General features: G+C 41.1%; 1 pseudogene; it reads right to left on the bottom strand.

Annotated features, from left to right (window-relative positions):
• Positions 1-14,264: 14,264 nt before the first annotated feature.
• LOC136123184 (nitric oxide-associated protein 1-like) lies at positions 14,265-19,451 on the bottom strand (annotated as a pseudogene).
• Between the last annotated feature and the right edge of the window lie 933 nt (positions 19,452-20,384).

Genomic DNA, 20,384 nt, shown 5'->3' with positions numbered 1-20,384 from the left:
GGCCTTATTCATGACCCACGGGAGCCAACCCTGGGGACACCGGAAATAATTGGGAAACATTTTGCACAGAACTGGAGATCCCACATTAGCATCTAGGAGTAGTCCTTTTCTAAGTACCAGGCACTCTTCTAAGCACATCCCATTAACTCTGAATCCTCTCAACATCCCTAAAAAGTAGATTGTCATTCCCACTTTGCTTCCTACAGACAAGCCAATTGCCTGAAGTCACACAAGTAGGAAGTGGCAGGTCTGTGTTACACTGCTTTTCTGATTAAGTGAAGAATTTTATGTGGGGAAATTAGGAGTGGTGGTGAAAAGGATTTCAGCCTGATCTGAATGTTCTCAATTTATGATAATGTATTAATTATATTAACATGATATAGAGATCACTCTTTAAGCAGCCTTCTCTCTATCATAACATCTAACCAGTTTATATTTACTGACGATCATGAGTAGTTCACTAGCAGTAGTGAGATGAACTTCACCTTTTTGAAATGAAAGTGAAGTAGGGTAATACACTTGTTCCCTGATTCTACTTATGCCCGGTTCTGAGATAGCATAAGCTGGCATTTTTAGGTAAGCGACTAAATTAGGTGGGTAGTTATTTTTTAAAAAATAATTAGTATTTTAAAAATTTTTTATTGGAGTGTAGTTGATTTCCAATGTTGTGCTAGTTTCTGCTGTAGAGCAAAGTGAATCAATTATACATATTTCCACTCTTAGATTCTTTTCCCATATATGTCATTACAGAGTATTGAGTAGAGTTCCCTGTGCTATACAGTAGGTCCTTATTAGTTACCTATTTTATATAGTGTGTATATGTCAATCCCAATCTCACAATTTATCCCTTCCCCTCTTCCCTTTCCCCTTGGTAACCATAAGTTTTTCTACTGTGTGACTTTCTGTTTTGTAAATAAGTTCATTTGTATCATTTTTCAAGATTCCACATATAAGCAATATCATATGATATTCATCTTTCTTTGTCTGACTTACTTTACTTACTATGATGATCTCTAGGTCCATCCTTGTTGCTGCCAATGACATTGTTTCATTCTTTTTTATGGCTGGGTAATAATTCCATTGTATATATATATACCACATCTTCTTTATCCATTCCTCTGTCGATGGACACTTAGGTTGCTTCCATGTCTTGGCTGTTGTAAATAGTGCTGCTGTGAACATTGGGGTGCATGTACCTTTTCGAATTAGAGTTTTCTCTGGGTATATGCCCAGCAGTGGTATTGCTGGATCATATGGTAGTTCTATATTTAGTTGTTTTTTTTTTTTTAAAGGAACCTCCACACTGTCCTCCATAGCGGCTACCAATTTACATTCCCACTAACAGTGTAGGAGGGTTCCCTTTTCTCCACACCCTCTCCAGCATTTAATGTTTGTAGTTTTTTAAAAAATTAATTATTATTTTTGGCTGTGTCGGGTCTTTGTTGCTGCATGTGGGTTTTTCTCTAGCTGCGGTGAGTGGGGGCTACTCTTTGTGGTGCACGGGCTTCTCATTGTGGTGGCTTCTCTTGTTGCGGAGCACGGGCTCTAGGCGCGTGGGTGCTTCAGTAGTTGTGGCTCGCAGGCTCTGGAACGCAGGTTCCTGTAGTTGTGGTGCGCAGGCTTAGTTGCTCCATGGCATGTGGGATCTTCCTGGACAGGGCTTAAACCCATGTGCCCTGCATTGGCAGGTGGATTCTTAACCAGTGTGCCACCAGGGAAGTCCCGTTTGTGGAGTTTTCAACGATGGCCATTCTGGCCGGTGTGAGGTGATACTTCATTGTAGTTTTGATTTGTGGGTAACTATTTGAAAACAGAAGAACATATAATTTAAAGAGAAGGGCGGCATTTATTTTGAAATGTCCTTGGTTCTTGGGCCCTGTGAGCCTGCTATATTGTAGGCCCAGATATTTGTCCCATTTGATCCATTTATTAGAATATCACTTGAGTTGCAGGCACCTGACATCAGGTGCCTGTCTCCTGGTCTCTCAGAATCCGTAGGGAGTGGTGGAGACATACAGCAACAAATGTCTCCACGTGGGTTTCTGTCTCCTTGTTTGGCGTCAGAGATGGAGAAATGCTGGTAGGTGGCCAATGCTAAGAGCAGGATTCTGAAATCACTTCCAACCCCATGTCACTCTACTCCTCTCCCTGGTTGTAGAGCCAGGAAAAGAAAGGAAGAGTTTCTAGGGCCTCAGGATCCTAAGCTTGGATTCTGCCTAAAACCTCCTTTCTCCTTCTTGGAGAGTAATAGGGTACTACTTTGAGATACTAAGTTCCTTCATTTCTGTGTCCTCATTACCTCCCCTAACAGAGACTATGCAGATAGCTGACTTCCTGATTTAGCTTTCTGATAGTGTAAGTGCTCCATGAGGGTGGGTCAGGATGGGAGTAGAGATTGCCTAGGTTTGCACCTGAACAGATTTGTTTTTTCACTTTAAATTTATGAAAGTAATACATGCACAGTTAAAACACTATTCCTAAACGATTCATGATGAAATCAAAATCCCACAGCCTTGTGTTCCTTCCTTTCCTCAGTCATGAGCTGTTCTATGTATCTGACTCCTGAGGTAAGTTTAAGTCAGCATCAAATTTCTTATTTGGTAAATTTACAGTGGATTCTCTTCACATAGGTCAGAATATATAGCATGTTATACTGCATTTTCCTCAAGGGGATGAACATGCTGAAACCTTGTAATGGATGAAAGTGGCTACAGGTTCTTTGCAGCCTTGCAATCAACTTGAGCCTGCGCTGCCGTTGCAACTTGCTTTGACCAGTAGAATGCAGCAGAGTGACATTGCGTGATCTCTGAGCTTCGGAGGCCTTGCAGCTTCTACTCTCATGCTTTTTCTGAACACGATGACCTTGTGAACAAGCCTGAACTGGCCTACGTCGGGACGATATTCTAGGTAGAGAGAGGGACCCATGGAAGAAGGCCCAGGTTTCCAAGTTATTACAGCCATCCCAGCTGAAGCTCCCGACATGGAGTGAGATCTGCAAATGCATATCCCCACAGAGTGGGAGAACCATTGAGCTGAGCCCAGATTAAAATGCCAAACTAAAGAGCAAATAGAAGCTTGTTTGAAGTCACTAAGTTTTGGGGTGGTTAGTTATTCAGCAACAGATGTGGGTAGAAACCTAATTATGCCTTCAGTCTAGTTAAAAAAGAAGCATTTCCTATTGACAAATGAGCAACTGTACCTAGAACTGATAGAAGCCAGGCTGAATGGGGGAGTTGGTAAGTGGGACTGTTAAGCATTGTTTTCTTTTGTTGAATAGTCTCATCCAAGTTCCCATGCTGTAAATGTTCAGTACATTTCTTGGAATTAACTTTACATAATAGCTTTTTCATCCAGTGAAAAAGACATTTTCCTTAGCAAGTGTTTCAGTAAAATATATCTCTATCTAGTATTTAAGGGAAAGAGGTCACCATATCTCTAATTTTTCTTCCAGTTGAATATTTAACCATAAAGTTTAAAGTGAACAGTGGAAAATGAGAAATCTCTTTAGGCTACATGTTAAATGTTGAGAAAACTGGAGATAATAGAAAGCTTTTAGTTGGACAACTAAGATCCCCTTTTAGTGAAAATCAGTTAAGATGTGAAAAGGAACAGGAAACAGGATGAATGCTTAAGCAGAAAGGCAAGGCCATTTAAACAAGTTCAGAACCAAATTAATTTGGTTTTTGAAGCTATTTGATTTGTGAATAAATAGGGACTACTAGTTCTATGTCACTTATAGGATCAGGACTTTATATATATATTTAACATTACATTAGTTTACTTAAAATACAACTACAGAAATTTTTAAAATTAATCATCTCCGTTTCTTTGATAAGAAACTTAATGAACTTCCTTTTTTCTCCTTTACCATCAATGGTTTTTCATTTTTTTTTTTTTTTTGGCAGGTTCTTATTAGTCATCAATTTTATACACATCAGTGTATACATGTCAATCCCAATTGCCCAATTCAGCACACCACCATCCCTACACCCCCACGGCTTTCCCCCTTTGGTGTCTATACGTTTGTTCTCTACATCTGGGTCTCAACTTCTGCCCTGCAAACCGGTTCATCTGTACCATTTTTCTAGGTTCCACATACATGCATTAATATATGATATTTGTTTTTCTCTTTCTGACTTACTTCACTCTGTATGACAGTCTCTACATCCATCCACGTCTCAAGAAATAACTCAATTTCATTCCTTTTTATGGCTGAGTAATATTCCATTGTATATATGTACCACAACTTATTTATCCATTCATCTGTCATTGGGCATTTAGGTTGCTTCCATGACCTGGCTATTGTAAATAGTGCTGCAATGAACATTGGGGTTCATGCATCTTTTTGAATTACAGTTTTCTCTGGGTATATGCCCAGTAGTGGGATTGCTGGGTCATATGGTAATTCTATTTTTAGTTTTTTAAGGAACCTCTATATTGTTCTTCATAGTGGCTGTATAAATTTACATACCCACCAACAGTGCAAGAGGGTTCCCTTTTCTCCACACCCTCTCCAGGATTTGTTATTTGTAGATTTTCTGATGATGCCCATTCTAACTGGTGTGAGGTGATACCTCATTGTAGTTTTGATTTGCATTTCTCTAATAATTAGTGATGTTGAGCAGCTTTTCATGTGCTTATTGGCCATCTGTATGTCTTCTTTGGAGAAATGTCTATTTAGGTCTTCTGCCCATTTTTGGATTGGGTTGTTTGTTTCTTTAATATTGAGCTGCATGGGCTGTTTATATATTTTGGAGATTACTCCTTTTCTGTTGATTCATTTGCAAATATTTTCTCCCATTCTGAGGGTTCTCTTTTGGTCTTGTTTATGGTTTCCTTTACTGTGCAAAAGCTTTAAAGTTTCATTAGGTCCCATTTGTTTATTTTTGTTTTTATTTCCATTACTTCAGGAGGTGGATCAAAAAAGATCTTTTTGTGATTTATGTCAAAGAGTGTTCTTCCTATGTTGTCCTCTAAGAGTTTTATAGTGTCTGGTCTTACATTTAGGTCTCGAATCCATTTTGAGCTTATTTTTGTGTATGGTGTTAACGAGGGTTCTAAGTTCATTCTTTTACATGTTGCTGTCCAGTTTTCCCAGCACCACTTATTGAAGAGACTGTCTTTTCTCCATTGTATATCCTTGCCTCCTTTGTCATAGATTAGTTGATCATAAGTGCGTGGGTTTACCTCTGGGCTTTCTATCTTGTTCCATTGATCTATGTTTCTGTTTTTGTTCCAGTACCATATTGTCTTGATTACTGTAGCTTTGTAGTATAGTCTGAAGTCAGGGAGTCTGATTCCTCCAGCTCCATTTTTCTCCCTCAAGACTGCTTTGGCTATTCGGGGTCTTTTGTGTCTCCATACAAATTTTACGATTTTTTGTTTTAGTTCTGTAAAAAATGCCATTGGTGATTTGATAGGGATTGCATTGAATCTGTAGATTGCTTTGGGTAGTATAGTCATTTTCACAGTATCGATTCTTCCAATCCAAGAACGTGGTATATCTCTCCATCTGTTAGTATCATCTTTAATTTCTTTCATCAGTGTCTTATAGTTTTCTGCATACAGGTCTTTAGTATCCCTAGGTAGGTTTATTCCTAGGTATTTTATTCTTTTTGTTGCAGTGGTAAATGGGAGGGTTTCCTTAATTTCTCTTTCTGATCTTTCATTGTTATTGTATAGTAATGCAAGAGATTTCTGTGCATTAATTTTATATCCTACAACTTTACCAAATTCATTGATTAGCTCTAGTAGTTTTCTGGTGGCATCTTTAGGATTCTCTATGTATAGTATCATGTCATCTGCAAACAGTGACAGTTTTACTTCTTTTCCAATTTGTATTCCCTTTATTTCTTTTTCTTCTCTGATTGTTGTGGCTAGGACTTCCAAAACTATGTTGAATAATAGTGGTGAGAGTGGACATCCTTGTCTTGTCTCTGATCTTAGAGGAAATGCTTTCAGTTTTTCACCATTGAGAATGATGTTTGCTTTGGGTTTGTCATATACGGCCTTTATTATGTTGAGGTAGGTTCCCTCTATGCCCACATTCTGGAGAGTTTTTATCATAAATTGGTGTTGAATTTTGTCAGAAGCTTTTTCTGCATCTATTGAGATGATCATTTGGTTTTTATTCTTCAGTCTGTTAATATGGTGTATCACATTGATTTGCATATATTGAAGAATCCTTGCATCCCTGGGATAAATCCCACTTGATGATGGTGTATGATCCTTTTAATGTTGTTGGATTCTGTTTGCTAGTATTTTGTTGAGGATTTTTGCATCTATATTCATCAGTGATATTGGTCTGTAATTTTCTTTTTTTGTAGTATCTTTGTCTGGTTTTGGTATCAGGGTGATGGTGGCCTCATAGAATGAGTTTGGGAGCGTTCCTTCCTCTGCAATTTTTTGGAAGAGTTTGAGAAGGCTGGGTGTTAGCTCTTCTCTAAATGTTAAATAGAATTCACCTGTGAAGCCATCTGGTCCTGGACTTTTGTTTATTGGAAGATTTTTAATCACAGTTTCAATTTCATTACTTGTGATTGGTCTGTTCATATTTTCTATTTCTTCCTGGTTCAGTCTTGGAAGGCTATACTTTTCTAAGAATTTGTCCATTTCTTCCAGGTTGTCCATTTTATTGGCACAGAGTTGCTTGTAGTAGTCTCTTAGGATGCTTTGTATTTCTGCAGTGTCTGTTGTAACTTCTCCTTTTTCATTTCTAATTTTATTGATTTGAGTCCTCTCCCTCTTTTTCTTGATGAGTCTGGCTAATGGTTTATCAGTTTTGTTTATCTTCTCAAAGAACCAGCCTTTTAGTTTTATTGATCTTTGCTATTGTTTTCTTTGTTTCTATTTCATTTATTTCTGCTCTGATCTTTATGATTTCTTCTGCTAACTTTGGGTTTGTTTGTTCTTCTTTCTCTAGTTCCTTTAGGTGTAAGGTTAGATTTTTTATTTGAGATTTTTCTTGTTTCTTGAGGTAGGCTTGTATAGCTATAAACTTCCCTCTTAGAACTGCTTTTGCTGCATCCCATAGTTTTGGCTTGTCGTGTTTTCACTGTCATTTGTCTCTAGGTATTTTTTGATTTCCTCTTTGATTTCTTCAGTGACCTCTTGGTTATTTAGTACCGTATTGTTTAGCCTCCGTATGTTTGTGTTTTTTATGTTTTTTTCCCTGTAATTGATTTCTAATGTCATAGCGTTGTGGTCAGAAAAGACGCTTGATATGATTTCAATTTTCTTAAATTTATTGATGCTTGATTTGTGACCCAGGATGTGATCTATCCTAGAGAATGTTCCGTGCGCACTTGATAAGAAAGTGTAGTCAGCTGTTCTTGGATGGAATGTCCTATAAATATCAATTAAATCTATCTGGTCTGTTGTGTCTATTTAAAGCTTGTGTTTCCATATTAATTTTCTGTTTGAATGATCTGTGCATTGGTGTAAGTGAGGTGTTAAAGTCCCCCACTATTACTGTGTTAGTGTCGATTTCCTCTTTTATAGCTGTTAGCAGTTGCCTTTTGTATTGAGGTGCTCCTATGTTGGGTGCATATATATTTATATTTGTTATATCTTCTTCTTGGATTGATCCCTTGATCATTATGTCATGTCTTTCTTTGTCTCTTGTAACATTCTTTATTTTAAAGTATTTTATCTGATATGAGTATTGCCACTCCAGCTTTCTTTTGATTTCCATTTGCATGGAATATCTTTTTCCATCTCCTAACTTTCAGTCTGTATGTGTCCCTAGGTCTGAAGTGGGTCTCTTGTAGACAGCATATAGATGGGTCTTGCTTTTGTATCCATTCAGCAAGCCTGTGTCTTTTGGTTGGAGCATTTAGTCCATTTACTTTTAAGGTAATTATCGATATGTATGTTCCTGTTATCATTTTCTTAATTGTTTTGGGTTTGTTTTTGTAGGTCCTTTTCTTCTCCTGTGTTTCCCACTTAGAGAAGTTCCTTTAGCCTTTGTTGTAGAGCTGGTTTGGTGGTGCTGAATTCTCTTAGCTTTTGCTTCTCTGTACAGCTTTTGATTTCTCCATCGAATCTGAATGAGATCCTTGCCAGGTAGAGTAATCTTGGTTGTAGGTTCTTCCCTTTCATCACTTTAAGTATATCATGCCACTCCCTTCTGGCTTGTAGACTTTCTGCTGAGAAATCAGCTGTTAACCTTATGGGAGTTCCCTTGTATGTTATTTGTCGTTTTTCCCTTGCTGCTTTCAGTAATTTTTCTTTGTTTTTAATTTTTGCCAATTTGATTACTGTGTGTCTCAGCATGTTTCTCCTTGGGTTTATCCTATATGGGACTCGCTGCGCTTCCTGGACTTGGGTGGCTATTTCCTTTCCCATGTTTGGGAAGTTTTCAGCTATTATCTCTTCAAATATTTTCTCTGGTTCTTTCTCTCTCTCCTTCTTCTGGGACCCCTATAATGTGAATGTTGTTGTGTTTAATGTTGTCCCAGAGGTCTCTTAGGCTGTCTTCATTTCTTTTCATTCTTTTTTCTTTATTCTGTTCCGCAGGAGTGAATTCCACCATTCTGTGTTCCAGGTCACTTATCTGTTCTTCTGTCTCAGTTAGTCTGCTATTGATTCCTTCTAGTGTAGTTTTCATTTCAGTTATTGTATTGTTCATCTCTGTTTGTTCTTTAATTCTTCTAGGTGTTTGTTAAACATTTCTTGCATCTTCTCGATCTTTGCCTCCATTCTTTTTCCGAGGTCCTGGATCATCTTCACTATCATTATTTTGAATTCTTTTTCGGGCAGGTTGCCTGTCTCCACTTCATTTAGTTTTTGTGGGGTTTTATCTTGTTCCTTCATCTGGTACATAGACCTCTGCCTTTTCATCTTGTCTTTCTGTGAATGTGGTTTTTGTTCCACAGGCTGCAGGATTGTAGTTCTTCTTGTTTCTGCTGTCTGCCCTTTGGTGGATGAGGCTATCTAAGAGGCCTATGTAAGTTTCCTGATGGGAGGGACTGGTGGTGGGTAGAGCTGCATCGATGGTTTTGTTCTTAGATCAAGTACAGACCTTCATGAGAAGTGGTAAATTCTGAGTAGAACATATTTTCCAGCACAGCTATAGGCACAAATGTAGAAGTCAAGCTGCTGCCTGCTGACCTCTCTTCTGGCTCTGTAACTGCAGATGACTCCACTTTTTAAAGCATCAGGATCAGGACTTTATATCAGTTTTTGTTTTTTAGGCTACTTTACTGTTGTGTTTCTTTGGATGTTTGCATTCCAAATTTCCTGTGTATGTTATTTTCTTCATCAGAATTGTGGGTCAGGATCTCCACTCATGCTGTGATCTGTCCGTGGTACTTGACAAAGCTCACTAGCAATGTGAAAAGATTCCCAGCCAGCCATGAAAGCACTTTCAATTTAAAACTACCTGAGAGGGTAAGACAGCATGGAAATCACAGTGAGACACTTTAGGATTGGGCAGCAGTGCTGAAGTCAGACAGCAAGGGTGCAGCACATCACACACCTTAGCTCTGAGCAACGTTCTCAGGCTGGAGTTGTATATGGGAGGGTTCAAAGGAAGATAGAAAGAGAGCTAAGTGGCAGTAACACAGGGTTTCCAAGGAAATTGTGTCATAACCTTTGAGGTCTTCAACGTGGGTTGCTTTTCTTTTCTAAGATAACACGTTTACCTCTTAAGGTTGAAAAGTTCTTGCCTTCTCGCCTTTAGCCTTGTAATGGGTTCTAGTATATAGAGGAAGTATTATGTGGCGGTTAAAACCTGGGTCTTGGTGAAACTGTTTTGTATCCTGATTATGGTGGTTGTTAATTAACTTGTACATATATTAAAACTCCATAGAACTGTACATCGAAAGAGGGAAAAAAAAGTCAGTTTTACTGTATAATTAAACAAACCCACAGGGTGCTGTGGCTAGGCTGCTGGGGTTTGTTTGAATCAGAGATCCATCACTCCTTCATTGTGTGACCCTGGGCTGGTTACATGTTCCCTAGCTTCCTCATCTCCAAATGCAGGTAATAACAGTACCACCTGCATGGGATTGTTGTAAGAATTCAGTTAATCATGTAAAGTGCTTAAAAGCGCCAGGCTCATTGTGCTTGCTTAAATAAGAGTTAGCTATTATTACTATTATAAGAATGTAAAGGAATAAAAAGAAGCTATATGGGCTATCATGATCATAGCAGCTGCGAAGTCTCACATACAACTGTCCTGAGGTACTGTCTTTAGGCAGTACAGGAAGAAACCCTAGAAAAATGTCAAGTTACTAAGCAAATTTAAGTCTGCTCTATTGCTATTTTTCAGGGAAGGCAAAAACCAGCTCCCAAAACAAAAAAGTCCCCTCTTCCTCCTAATTCATTCATTCATGCATTGAATGCTGGCTATTTTCGAGGGACTTACTGAAAAATTAGAAAGGATCTTGGCAGTCTCTCATGTCCAAAATCATCTGATGATGTGTTCTCTAGCATGTGTGTCTTTGTGTGTGTGTGTGTGTGTGTGTGTGTGTGTGTGTGTGTGTGGCCTCAGTTTTCTCAGATTTACCACAGTTACTGGCCAGAGGTACTGACTGACTGTGATTAAGCATCACACCTATTGCACCTACCAGTGAGAATATTATAACCAAATTCTTCCACTAGGTTGATTAGCCAGAAGGTAAATTCTGATAATTGTTTGAGAAGCAAAAGGAAGCTTCTGCAAAACAGTGTTTTAAGGATGGTCTAGACTTAATAATCAGATCATGAAACTCCTGTATTAAATGAGAGAATATCGATGGTCTTTGACATGAAGGGGAAAAGTGAGGCATCATTCCTACATGATGTTAAAATGTTAATCTTTAGCCATTCCCACCCACTACAGGGCATCAGTGGGGCAGACAACATAACAGAGACATTAAGAGCAGGCAGAGGTGCTATCGATTGGATTCACGTGAGTCTGAAGTTTTTTTTTTTTTTATTGTTTAAGCACTACTCTTTGACAGTTGAAAGAAAACAATCCCCCGAGGAGGAGAAGAGCAGCCAAGAGAAAATGGAACATTCTGAGAAAGAATGGAAATGATTCTATTGCTCCACAAGACAGAGCCAAGTGGGAGGGATGCCAGGGTAAATGGTCAGAGGCCATCCACAAAACAGCTCGCCTCAGCTTCAGTGCTGGGTGCCTACTCAGTGATTAACAGCTCTGCCATGTCTGGCACAGGTGGAGCTCCAAGTTAGTCATCTGCAGGAAACTAGCCTTGATTTCCATTTTGCAAAAAGCGTCTGAGTGATCAAGAAACACAAGCACACAGGATTGCATCTGTGCTCCACTTTTCCTTGGTTGTCATGGGAATTGTTGCAAGTAACATAAACAAATTTAGACTCTGCGGAACTACACGGTAAAGACCTAATGATTAGTAGGGCTTGCTGTTTATGGTGATTAAAAATGCAAAATGTTTAAACTTCACTTTGTCTCAGTAACTTTGAAGGAAATGCTCCTGTTTTAAAGAGGGGAAGAAAGATATGATGGAACTTTAAAAAATAAAAATGCATATTTAATATCACATAGAAGTCAAAAACTCTTTGATGGCACATATTTTCTTCCTTTTAAGGTGTCATGAATACAAAAGGGTGACATGCTGAACACAACAAGGTTGCAGAACCAACTGGTATAAAGTTACTAAATCATTTTCTAGCCCCTCAAAACAACTTCTGTTCTGTGGACATGAGGGGGCTGTACTGACACCTTGCCATTAATTTCTACTCTTTACTAATTCCTGCTTGCTCTCATAGTGTAAATGATTAATGATGGGAGGGCACTCTTCACACTAAGATCAATGGATTAAGGAGTATCAGTAAGCTGACGTATGCTCAGAAACCAACACAGTAAGAGAACTTTCTTAAACCAAAACCCATTGTGGGTCAATTGGATAGAACAGCAGTGATCCTGGGCTGCATTAGGTTGGCAGAATGTGGTGTAAATTAATAGCAGATCATAGCACCAGTTCTCAACTGTCTAGGCACAGTTGTCTGAGGTCTGAGGGCCTTTTCTGTCTGAGGTATTGTAAACACCGTTTCCTGGCTTTCCTGCCTGTTTTTGCTGAGAATCATAAAATGTTAGGACTGAAATATCTGCTGTCATTCCCCCATTTTACAAATGAGAAAATGATGACCCAAAGAGACTAAATACAACCAGGGAGACTGAAACTTACTTAGTAAATTGCACTGTTTGAAATTGCTAGCAAAGTACCTTGGAACATTTTTAGATATGCCTCAGTCAAAACATAACCATTGAATTTTACAGGTAAGAAAAACCTGAGAATATAAGTTATGAACATTTAAAAATGGAATCCTTGGTGGTTGAGAGGTCTAAAAGCCTAGAGAGAAGATAAGGAGGGAGAAATATTCTGCTCTCTAAAATACATTATAAGATTTCAGGGTAAATACAGTATCAGTTTTTGGATTCTGTATTTTTCCACAGATGCTAAGTTTACCATATTTTCTTCATTTTATCTAAAGATTCAGGCCTAGCTCTTAACTATAAACAGTAGATAGAAATATAATGGTCACAATTTTAACTTGTAAAATTAACTATTTCACTCTCTCCAAAATAAACTAGAAATCGACTACCATTTTCTCAACTTGGGAAGCTACCGCCCTCTAGAGGGTGGGTCTGGAAACGTCAGGGGTACTTCTCAACTATCACCATGAGGGATGGGGCGGGGAAGTTGCTCCTGGCCTTTCATATCTGGGAATGAAGGATGCACATAAAGAACTACCTTTCCCAAGATGTCAATAGTATTCACTTTGAAACCCAATGAAAGTGAGTTCTACAAAGTTTTGACAAGTTGCATTTTAAAACACTGACTGTTTATCCTTACTTAGTGAGAAGGGAGCTAGAGTGTACACGTTGACAGAGAACATGGGACTATTAAGAAGTTCATGCTAGGGCTTCCCTGGTGTCTCAGTGGTTAAAAATACGCCTGCCAGTGCAGGGAATCCGGGTTCGAGCCCTGGTCCAGGAAGATCCCACATGCCACGGAGCAACTAAGCCCATGCACCACAACTACTGAGGCTGCGCTCTAGAGCCTGCGAGCTACAACTACTGAACCCATGTGCCACAACTACTGAAGCCCGTGCGCCTAGAGCCCGTGCTCCGCAACAAGAGAAGCCACCGCAATGAGAAGCCTGTGCACCGCAATGAAGAGTAGCCCCCGCTCGCCCCAACTAGAGAAAGCCCACACGCAGCAACGAAGACCCAGTGCAGCCAAAGATAAATAAAATAAAATTATTTTTTAAAAAAGTTCATGCTAAACCTGAGTCTATAGGAAGCTCATGGATCTGCGTTTCAGGCCAGCTTACTCCACGAGCTTTTATCTCAACATTGGGATCTGGGACTTGACTGGCCAGTGCATTGTCCACAGCTCTAGTGCCACTTACTCATTTAGGAATACATAAAGGTAAAGACTTCTGACTGATGTAATGTTATACAGTGTTTACAAGCAAATGTTAATAAAATGGTTAAAGTGCTCTGATCCTTGCAGAAGAAACTGAATGCCAGAAAAACATAACATGAATTCTTTTCTAAGATTTTCAGGCCCTTTTAGATTATGTAGGGGAAACTTCTACTTGTTTTCCAGTTTCCATTCTCCCCTTCTTCCCTTAAGTAATACAAGTCCGAAATCCCCATTTCCCTCTACATCCTCCAGCTTCCCCATGGTGGGTGTGGCCATGTAAGTGTTGACCAATGGACACTGTGATGTGAGCAACTTCCAGTACTTCCCCCTTCTTTTCAGTAGGGGAGCTGCATGCTCTTCACTCTCTTCTCTTTTTGCCATTGCGGAAGGATGACAACTTGAGCAACCACCTTAGACCCAGAGATGGAAGCTGCAGCATGTTCCCCTGGTTGGGTCCCTGGATGACTCTGTGGAGCAAAGACACTTACTCGCTTTTATCTCATTTCAGGCCATGTATTTTGGAGACATTGATTTTCTGCCATTTTTTCATATGCCAACTGCTAAGCTGCTCTCTCAATTAGACTCCAAATTAGAAATGCCATCTGGTTTCATTAAAAATATAGTGGGAGAAACCTGAATTCAACAGAACTCCTTTTAAGGTATATCTGAATCACAGATACACACATATATGTACCCAGCAAAAAATAACTTCTGTTTACAAACTCAATTCATTAAAAACTGGCACGGTCCTTGGTAGCTTAAAAAGGGTGGCAGAAGGTTTTATTATAGCAATATTTAATGCAATGTAATGTATACAGTATGTTGTATATCGTTAATCTTCAATGTGAACAGGTCAGCTTCATATATTTATCTTTTTTTCTTTTTCTGCAGATTGTACACAAGGGCAGGAGGCTTTTCGGTTTTATAGGCCACGCTTCTCCGGATGCGCTCTCCTTTGATGTTAACTACATGTGGCAAGAATGGGCGCCGGACCGTCAGAACTGTTACTTGAGGTGTGTAGCCTCGGAGGTGCAGTTTGTCCTTAAACTGCGGCGTTACTGCTACCCAGCCTATGCAAGAACATGGCAGAACACAGGTGGTGTTAGCAACTATCTTATTCAAAACACCAAACACAGCTCAAAATGGAAACCCAAGGGAGGCTACTGCTGTCTTTCACTCTATTTTTTAAAAGCATACAATGCATTTGTGAAGAGGTACAGATTTATTTTCAGAGTAGGTTACATCTTATGAATAATCTAGTATGTATTTCTTAAAATATTCAGCTTATGTCAGTTAAGGCACATCTGTATAAAACTATACTAAAGGTCAGTAAGGCTACTTTATTCACCTTTTAAAAAGTGCTTGGTGTAGGGACCTCTCCCTGGCAGTCCAGTCGATAAGACTCCGTGCTTCTATTACAGGGGGTGCGGGTTCGATCCCTGGTCAGGGAGCTAAGATCCCACATGCCGCGTGCTGCGGCCAAATTAAAAAAGAAAGAAAAGTGCTTGGTGTAAAATTACCTGCAGAGGAGAACTTGACATCAGCCACTGCTTCAGATTCCCCAAGTCCTTCATCTAATGTGATGTCTTCAGCAACAAGAGGAGGAAATCCTGCCATTCTTTCTTCTCCACCCATTGGAACCTTCCATTGGAAGGAGATGAAGATATTTGGAGGTTCAAATTAAACCCCTGATAACTCTAATATTAAGTAAGGCACTGATAAGATAATACTGTACAGGTATCAAGAATAAATCCTTTTAAACATTCAACTGTTGAAAAAACCTCAAATTACTTCTAGGTCAAATGAAAAACCCGGGAGCTCTGTGATGGGATGAAGCCTATAGATCCCAGTGACAAGGGCCCCATGTGGGCATCCATCTGGTGGTAACCTCCAGACAGCAGAATCTTGCTTTATTAGCTTACAGTTTTTACAGTCCTCCATAAAGCTTTAGACATGATATTTTTGGGCAATTAAAGCAACATCCTTCCAAATACCTTAGTTCTTACAGGCCTGGCTGGACACAGAGATTAATCCCTGCCTCATCACCTCTCAAGGGTACATGGATAATGGGTAAGATTCAGCTTCTATGTTTACAGGTGTTTCCATGAATTGGAAGTAACTGGATAATAATTTTCCTGTTTATTAACAGATCTCTCTGTGTTTAGCACTAAGGACACAAAGATAGCTATTACAGTATGTTCTGTATGGTCCCTACCCTCGAGGAGATCAGAAGGGGGAAACAGCAAGTAAATAAATTACAAGGTAAGAAACGTGATGAGAGGCATCTACTAAGTACTGTGATTGTGAAGGAAGTAATGAACGTGGTTTGGTCAAGGAAAACATTAATGAAGAGCAGAATTTGAAAAACAGATTAAAGTTATTCAGTGGGAAGGTATCCTGGGTTAGTATCATGTACAGACACAGAAATTGGAAAAAGGATAATGAGTTCAGAGAACTGTAGTTTAACTGTGCAGAGTATGTTATGTGTGTGTGTGCATTAGTGATGAGGCTATCAGTTTAGACTTCTCTCAGTAATGTGGAACTACCAAGGAATTATAAGCAGGAAAGAGAAAAGAATCAAAAAAGAATACTGTGGTCTGCTTTGTATTTTGGAAAAATCTGCGTAGTGCAGGGTTTCTCAACCTCAGCACTATTGACCTTTTGGGCCAAATAATTCTTTGTCTCGGGAGGCTGTCCTGTGCATTGCACAATTTTTAGCAGCCTCTACTCAGCATCCACCAAGTTGTGAAAACCAGAAACGCCTCCAGTCTTTGTCTAATGTTCCCTTGGGGTAAGAGTCAACCCTGGTTGAGAACTACATTTGTTGTGGGGTGAGGGTGGGCAGAGGGCAGTAAAACTGGGAGCTGGGAAAATACCTAAGGATCTCAAAACAGCCTAAAGAAAGTAGATTACAGTTTGGACTATGAGGCTGGACTCAGTGATAATTAGGAGGCAGGATTGACTTTGACTTGGGAGGTGAGTAAGAAAACCAGAAGGCAAGGATAAGCCACAGAGCAGCCCAAGAAACCATTTGTATTACACCGGGAGAGAAGCCTCAGTGTTTTGAGAAGTATCAGTGAGTCCACTCTGAAGACTACACAGATGCATGGGGGTGGAGCCGTACCCTGAAAATCCCACATGTCTCTGGAGTATTAACTTCAGGGCAGTTATTTCGATGGAGTTTTAATTTCACTCTGGCTTTCTTAGGAAATCCAGAGAGAAAGAAGCATTTACTTCCCAAGTCAGGTTGGTTTTATCCTTGTTGAAGGGTGGGTGTGTATTTTGTGTTTTGACTTATTTTCAGTTGTATGAGCATTAATTAATGGTAAATCACCTCTGCATTGGACGTACCTGCTATTTTTGCAGTAGGTATGTCCCATAACCTTCATCACCACAAATACTTACGTAGCAGTGACAGCAGTCCCCTTGCACTTGATCTTCTCCACAACCTCGTGGTGTAGGTACAACAGAGAGAGGTAAAGGAAACTTACCTAAAGTCACACAGCTTCGTTAAGTGGTGGAGCAGAGCAGGATTTGGACCCAGCCTGGCTCCAGAGATCTTAACTATCATACATTACACACCAGCCACCAGTGGTGTACCCATGTCTGGTTAAAAGATCTGTAAACAGGCCTCATTCAGTCTCTGGTGAACTTGGAACAATTTCAGTGGCATAGAAAGGGCACAACAGGGACTGCAGAGCATGGGATGTGAGGAGTAAGCTTGATTGTAAAGGGGTGGAACGAGTGGGACACTGAGTTTTGTTTTTTTAAAGGTCAGAGAAATTTTAACACACTCCTTAACAGGTGAAAGGAAGGAGCAAGTAAAGCAGGAGAGAAGAGGTACGATAACCCCTAAGTGCCTGGGATTAAGAACCTCGGAGGAGAGCTTTTCCACTCATACAAGGGCTTCTCAACTCAGCACTACTCATATTTTGGACCAGATAATTCTGTGTTGTGAGGTACTGTCTTGTGCATTGCATTATGTTTAGCATCATCTCTGGCTTCCACCCACTAGATGCCAGTAGCATCACCCAGTTGTGAGAAAATCTGTTACTTAGAGCTCTTCACTCACATTATCCAGTATAACTTTCTGCAATGATGTGACCGTTGGGCAGTTGAAAAGTGGCTAGTGCAAGGGAAGAACTAAATTTTAAAGTTTATTTCATTTTAATTAACTTATTTAAATAGGCGCATGGCGCTACAATATTGGACAGTGTCACCTAGAGAAAACCCAGCTCTGTCACTATTCTAGGATCAGTCCAATCCAACATCACTTTTCTATAAGAGCCCACCTCAATTTACAGCCAAAATCCTCAAGGTGAACAAGGTCGGGGAGAGCTAGCTGATGGTGTAACAAAGTTGGTTCTGTCCAACAAAGTCTTTTTTAGCAGGGCCGTGGGACTATTACAGGGTGTGTTAACCTAACTATACAACCATCAAAGCATGTTGCCTCACCTTGAGTAACGTATGACCCCCGTGCTTCTGATATACAGTGTCCGCCTTGTCCAATGAAGTAATGTGAACGGGAAGGAAGTTGGAAGCCACAACTGTAAGCCACGTTCACTGATTTTCCTTAAGAAAGGAAGAAGGAACTTATTTTATACAATGAAAAACTACCAACCAGCATAAAACTGCTGTGTGTATAAGTCAACTAAAGTTCTCTACAGAGAAAAACAGCTTTTCAAAGTTAAATACTGGTTTCAAAGGAACAAATGAAGTATTTAGTTTTGCCTTCTATGGCAAACAGGGCCATAGAAGCACCCATTCTGCAGTTACCACAGACGTTTCTTAAAGCCACATATTTGACATTTCATCTCAGCGAAGCCACACATCATATTGCATTAGTGAATTATTCAAATGTTAAATCTGTATAGTAATCTCATGAGTAAACTCAAGATATGAAGAGAAAGTGAGGGGTGAAGCTAGGTGTAGAAAGTGAAAGAAGGATTTTCCGGAGAAATATACAAAGAACTAAAGCTACGAGGGAAACCTCCAAGATAACAGAAACTACTTTGTCATCTGGTTCACATACAGTGCCTAGAAGAGGGACTGGTACATAGAAGTACTCTAATTATTTATGTTGGAAAGTTACTACAACATATACTGAATTTCCAAGCACTAAACTGACACAGAAGAGAAATGTGACCAAAGTAGGTAGATAATTTTTAAAGTGAAGGCTCCAGCCAGCCCCTGGTGGACATTAATGAAAGATAGGTGCCTGAACCACGATCAGACTCCCAGCGTCTCAGAAAACGATGGGGACTGGCGCCCTAAGGCTCACCATCTGGTCTATAGCTTCGGCGCCCTTGGCGATGCAGTAATCGGACTCCAGAAGCGTGTAGAAGAGAGTGCACTTGCCAGCGTTGGTGGCGCCAACCACGTAGACGTCGCCGCGGTAGCGTCAGGAACGCTGGAGCGCGGAGATCAAACTCTTCGACTCCATAGCCAGTCTTGAAGCTGATGAGCCGCACGTCTCTGAGCATCGTGCTGGACTTGGGCGAAGGATTCGCTTTCTCCTGCTCGTCCCGTGGCCGGTCCCCGCTGGGGTGTTGTGGCCTTCGGTAGCCAGGGGGCGGCAGGAGCCCGGCGCGGGCACAGTCGTTCCACAGTCGCTCCTGGAGCCGCTGTCGGTAGCCGGGAGTATCCAGGGGCAGCAGGTTCACCTTGTTTCCCAGCACGATCAGCTGCTTGGATCACCTGCGCGGGCAGGTGCGGCAGCAGGGCGTCGGGCAGATCAAGCAGGTCCATCACGTACAGCACCAGGGCGAGCTTGGGCCTCCGCAGCGCGGCGGTCACCAGCTCCAGGTACTGCTCGCGGCTCACCTGCAGGTGCAGGGCGCGCCGGTGAAACACCAGCAATCAGCAGCGCTGGCACACGGTCCGAGTGCATCTGCCGGGAGTTCCGTAGTTCCTGCTGCCGCCGCTCCTCCCGCCGCTGTAGCACCGTCGCTCCTCCTCTTCCTGCCGCTGCTGCAGCTCCCGCAGCTGGTTTTGGAGGGTCACTGCGGGCTCCGAATCCAGGACGTACTCGGGGAACAGAAAACTCTCCTCCATGTCAGCCCTTCCTTGGTTATCCCCAGTCGCTGTCGCGCCACGGGGAAGCCCACATCCCAGGCAGGATGGGTACAGGGAGGAGGAGTTGGCCTCACATCTCCTCTCGAGGAGCGTCTCCCGGAGGCCATGGCGCGCTATCTTGGGCGTGGATCCCCGCAGGAAGCTGCATAGCAGCCTGAGTGAGGCCCGTGGGCAGCATGAGAAACGCGGGCGTGGGCAAAAGGGGCTGAGCCACCTTTTCTCACGTGCTCTGTGGCCCCAGATGTGCGTATAACAGTAGAGACTACCTGAGAGCTGTCATTTGTCAGCGTCGCACTTCGGCTCCTCCTCTCGCGTCTAATCTCGTAAGTTCTCGCGAGGAAGGCTCTGTGGCCTGAGAGCCCAGTTGAAACCGAGATAAAGGCACCGGGGGCTTAAGACTACGGTGGGTTTGGTCGAATAGGCTAGCGAGTGAGGGTTTGTTCACTTTCAGGCTTCTTCAACGCGCCGCCGCTGGCACCATCTGCTGGTAAGAAATCACATTTTTAAAATCTTCGTGTTTTTTTGTCTTTGGAACTGGAAAAAAATAGAAAATCGAATGCCGCAGACATATGGCCACAATAAAAACTTTTAAAAACATCTTTATATTAGAGTATAATTGCTTTACAATGGTAAAAACCTTTTATTAATACATCTTCTTGGCTCTTTTTCCATGTGTCATTTGTGCAACAGCATTAAAAAGCAAAAACTTTCATTGGCTAGATCCAAAGCTTGAGAGTGTAGAAGCAGCCCCTGCTTCAACCACTTGAAGCTTCAGCCCACAACTTGCGCATGTGCAGTTCTAGCCGTCAGCAAAGCTTAACCTACACTTTGCGCAGGCGCAGAATTAATATTGGGCCTTTTTTCTCCCGCTCCCCCTGCCCCTTCCGCGCCGTGAGACGCAGAGTATTCTGG

The sequence above is a fragment of the Phocoena phocoena genome, chromosome 5 (assembly GCF_963924675.1).
Source record: "Phocoena phocoena chromosome 5, mPhoPho1.1, whole genome shotgun sequence".
Classification (NCBI taxonomy): domain Eukaryota; kingdom Metazoa; phylum Chordata; class Mammalia; order Artiodactyla; family Phocoenidae; genus Phocoena; species Phocoena phocoena.
Note: the sequence above shows the minus strand (reverse complement) of the source record. Positions and strands in the feature narration are given on the sequence as shown.